Source organism: Raphanus sativus, chromosome 4 (assembly GCF_000801105.2).
Source record: "Raphanus sativus cultivar WK10039 chromosome 4, ASM80110v3, whole genome shotgun sequence".
NCBI lineage: Eukaryota > Viridiplantae > Streptophyta > Magnoliopsida > Brassicales > Brassicaceae > Raphanus > Raphanus sativus.
In genome coordinates, this window is record NC_079514.1 from 5355342 (window position 1) to 5360520 (window position 5179).

The following is a 5179-nucleotide window of genomic DNA, read 5'->3' on the forward strand; positions in this document are numbered from 1 at the left end:
ATGAATGTTAATAATGAAGGCAGGGAGAGCGTTATAAGGAAAATTTTCCAGAGGAACGGTTCTAATGAAAACAATGAAGCTTACAGAGAAACATTCTCAGCCAAGAAAGAAGAAGAAAAGATCCTTGAAATCGACAGGAAACACAGCAGTTCTTCACAAGACACAACAGACCAGACGTGTTCTACTCATCTCACCTCGTCTAAGACAACTCAGGCCGGTCAGAACCAGCTTACGCTAGCCCGTACTCGTCACGTGAAGAGACTGTATACCAGTTTTGAACTGCAGAGAACAGTCCTCAGTTACACTCAGCTACTTCTATAAGCAAGGGCAGTGGTTTCACGACTAGTTCTATACTGAAACGAGTGATTGCACCAAAAGCTGCCGCTACGCGGATCTTTCAAGATTCATGGCTTATACAGAGTCATCTAGGGCTAAGGCCGGCTCCGTTAGTGCCCCAAAGTCGCGACCTCAGTTGTTTTACGAGCAGTCTCCGTCAAAACGGTTTGGATTTCTCAATGTGCCATATTGTGGTGATACAAGGTCTACAAGGCTTATCCTGGTTTAGGTAGAAATACTGGTGGCCATTTGGATCTGGATTGTTCTCTAGTTACTTGAACAAGGTCATTGATTTTTTTGCAAGACCGTCAAAACTTATGGATCGATTGCATTTAATTGCCATATCAGAATGAACTGTCACTCTGACTGTAGGGCATGTAACTTCCTCAACTTCAACCCAAAACAGACTTTTGGACAAAATTTCTAAGTAAAACACACTTAAATTTTTTGAATATTATATCAAAATTTGTTGAGAGTTCGTGCTTACCTTATCCAAACATTCAAAACTTCTTAAAGAAAAATACCAAATTTTTAATGGCCAACAATCATCAAACTTTAGTAAATTAATAAACAAATAAATTAAATTAATTTTTAAGATTTTTATTAGTAAATTAATGAAAACAAATAAAATTAACATTTGAAGGTTAATTGAAATCTGCAATTTGTTAGATTATAGAGTCAATACTGGATTATAAAAAATCAAAAACATTGTGAGAAAACTAAAGATTCAATGATATAAGGGGATTTTCAATATGGCTTATTTAGTCAATTCTTTCAATAAAAAGAACTAGTTTTGTATTTGACCATAAATTATGCTATATTTGAAACAAACTCTTGAAAAATAACTAAACGGTTGTTAATGTCTCTATAACGTAAAATACTTTTTACCAAGCTATATTTGTCCCCAATAACGCATATACGACACCGAAAAAACCAAATTCTTTGTTTATATATTTACAGCAGAACTTGGTAGGATGGGTCCCGTGTGGTTACCTCAAAATTGACTTTGCAAATTGCTATGGGTAGTGTTCATTCAAAATCATTAACGGTTTCTTTCTTTTTCTGAATGAAATGTGATCAAAGATATGTCTGATAACCTGCTAGGTTCTTCTAGGTTAATCAAAATTGCATACAAAATAATTAAGAAAATAAAGTTCAGAAAAGAAAAGAAGAAGAAATAAAACCAAGAAAAACAACTGTGCCACAGTTCATTAACTCCCAAAAACCGGTTGATTCATACCCCCTGGAACTGAATAGTCTCCCCTGCCTCCAAGTTCCCAAGTTCGATATCGCGTAAGCGATAATCTTCATGAATAACTTCATCACCAATCAGCCATCCTAAAAATCCTACATATATAATAAAATAGATGACTGAAAATAAGAAGACAAATCCGATACATTCGGTTCCAAGCCATATTATGTAATCACGGCGGGGGTCGAACGAAAACGGAGGAGCAGCCATAGAATCCACAGGTGGTTACATCCATAGTTAAAAACATTGTATATACATATATATTAATTAAATTTATACGAATTCTAATTCCATCCAGATAAGGAATGATTTACAAATATTTTTATTAAAAAAAATATAATTTATCAATCTTGCAGCGAAAATATATTAAAATATCAATCGTGATCGTGTTGACTTAGATTTCCCTTTTATATATTAAACATATACTCCCTCTGTTTTTTAAAGATGTATGTTTTAGGAATTTTTTTGTTTCAAAAAGATGTATTTTTCATATTTTCAATGTAATTTTTGTCAACTAATTATGGAATAATTGTGAATCTCAAAAACAATTAATTGCATTTCTTGAAAATTTTATTGGTTTAGAAATAGGAAATATAAAATAACAAAAAACTATGCACTAATAAGTAAATTTTAATATGTTTATTAAAAGTGTGAAAATCTCAAACATGTATTATTTTTAAAACAGAGGGAGTATATGAAAGGATAATAGATAATAGATCACTAGGATTTCTAATTATCTAATAATATAGGAATTGGTTTAAAAATTAATTTAAATGCATCCAGTTTTTTTATATCAATTAGTAATTATCTATAACTATTAATTTAACACAATATACTATTTCTAGATATTTCAAAATCAACTTCTGTAATTACTTAAAATAAATAGCAGATTGATATTAAATTTTAAAAGGAATAGCGCTCAATAACTGGGTGATTGGAATGAAGTGTATCTTTATGTTTTGGATGTAATAAACAGAAAAATTAAGGCACGAGGTTTGATTTACACTTAATTAAAAAATCTCAGTTAGACAATTTTATTGGTATATAAGTATCATAATGTGGTTAGGAGTAATCAAAATCTATATAAACCTATATATACGTATGTACCTGTTTCCTATTAAAAAAATCACCGTATTCTTTTTCAAGGATTCAATAAAAAGTAGGTTATTTTCTTGGGGCATCTCGTTAACGTCATGGATTCATCACGATATGAAGAAACGGTCATGGTGTTGTTTCGAGTAATGGTAATGATGACCGTCATTGTTACCCTTTTTGGCTGTTGTCTCTGTGTCAAATTTTTCTCGCGGATGAGCAGTGAGAAGGATGAAGACATTGTACAGTTAGATTGGAACCCATGAATCTAATCCACGATGATCAAGGAAAAAAAAAAGACTGCGAATGAAGAGATTTTGTTAGTTAATATTTAGGAGTTTAGTAAAATAGCTTTATTCCTCTTGTTGATGTCAAAAACAAAAAAAAAGTTATTCCTCTAACAGCCTCTATAGATTTTATTTTTTGATATCGAACTTTTGTTTGTTATGACTTAAAAGCTTAAAAGCAGACTTCTCCCCATATATGTTGTCTTACAATTTATCAATAGTTAATGAAACTTTGCTTTCTTATATTTTTTTCTTCATTGTTGGCTTCATGACCTATATAGCTTATACGCTAGATCAAATTACGGTGGTTGGAGGTGAGGACTAGGAGATAGAGACGAAAAGCAGTTTGGATACCTGATTTTCGGCCTGTGATCTGGCCGTTGATTTGGAACCTATTAGTACTCCCAAAGATTCCGGTTTATTTTGTTGATTGGAGCTCGTTACTGTATATACCCACTGTTATTGGATCCAACTAGTCCCGTTGTAGGAACTCACTTAAGACTTTGGAGTATTGAAGCACATGGTGAAATAATTTTTGTCTATTTAAATTAAAACAACACTGCAAATTATGCAATGGAAAAAAAAATAATAAGGGAAATCTGTGATAGGAGAGACGGAGACCCATTAAGCAAGAAACACTTCTAACCCTGTTTGAGCAGATTTACATTCATAGGCTTGTTGGTTTCAGACTCTATTATTATATTCAGTAAAGTGCTTCATGTTTTTTGATCAAAAAAAAAGTAAAGTGCTTCATGTTCACAATGCAACAATAGCTAGGCGCAGTGAAGTCCCAAAAGTGCTTGTATTATTCCTCACGTATTGAGGACTATGCCCAAAAAAATCAAAAGTAGTAAAAATCTGGAGGAGGAGATCCTTATACGACTGGAGGAATTATACGTGAATCTCCAAACCAATAAAAAGAAAGAAATTAAACAGCGAATTCAGGGGGGCGGGGAGGTGTATGAGAAGAACAATCCAAATGAAAAAGAAACTTTCATGTTATAATCTAAGGAAACAACCAGTTCACGTGTTTCCAATTATCCATGTTTACGTGATATCGATATAGCTTTCCTCACAGAAAGATATATCGATATTGATATAAGAAAAATGATTTTTTCTCAGGTACTCCTCTCCATATGTTATAACTTTACACATGTGGACGTCTGAATTTGGACCTGGTGTATATCCAAATAGGAAGAAGTATCTTTATATTTCCTTCAAAAGCCATGAAGAAATAACTAAATGAAATAAATAACAGCTAGTAAAAAATCTCGCCCTTGTCTTATTATTCAAGAAACACAGCTAATTTAAAAGAAGAAAAGTTTACAGCTAAATGGACACCTATTGCGAAAAAGCAGGCTCTTATTTGGTATAATCTCAATTTCTGGAATTTGGATCCTAAGCGAGCATTAACTTTGTATTTTTTTTTAATCTTTTTTTTGGTTTTAGTAAATAATTGTGTCGGGAATTTGAAGTTTTTTCTCTCTTTTTCAACGATAATGCATTTCTTGAATAGATGCAACATATTGATGATAAATATTCCTGGAATACAATTTAGGTTAAGTTATAAAACTTGAATGTCTTATCTTGAGTCTTTCAGTCGTTGTATGAGCAGCAACCAAAAAATATGATAATGTTTTTTTTTTGAGATAAAAAATTATGATAATTGTTTAGACCTTAATATTAAGATAATCGTTTCTACAATTTCTAATTTTCTACGATCAAAATTGGACCTTGAATTGAAGCACATGGATAGGGAAACAAAGAATACAAAAGAAAGGAGGAGCCTCTCGCAGTGATCAGAGGAGAAACAGGTGAGGAAATGTAGATTAAATTGGTAAAAGTTTTCTTTCAGGAAGAAAAAGAAGAGATATATGCTCTTTTGTTGTTAAAAAAAAAAAAGGAGATACGCTCTTTAAAGTTTTTCTGGATATAATCGATGACAAGAATAAAAACTGATACCAACGTTCTTTGTTAAATATATAATAGATTTAACTTTTATTGTGCTTTTAGAAAAAAATTGTTGTCAATGTCTATTTCCGTTTCTAAAACAAAAGTGCGAATCAAAGAAAATGGTTTAAAAAATGATTTATAGTGAGACATATATTGATCAACACAAGTACATATGCACATATATTGTTCTCGGATATTTGGCCACTTCTATATACTCTCTTTCCATTTTGATTTAATTGTCGTTGTAGGAAAAAAAATT

The 5179-nt window shown here is 31.8% G+C and overlaps 1 pseudogene; it reads left to right on the top strand.

The window, feature by feature from the left end:
- The window catches only part of LOC130510537 (uncharacterized), a 10182-nt pseudogene continuing 5003 nt past the window's right edge, over positions 1 to 5179 (top strand).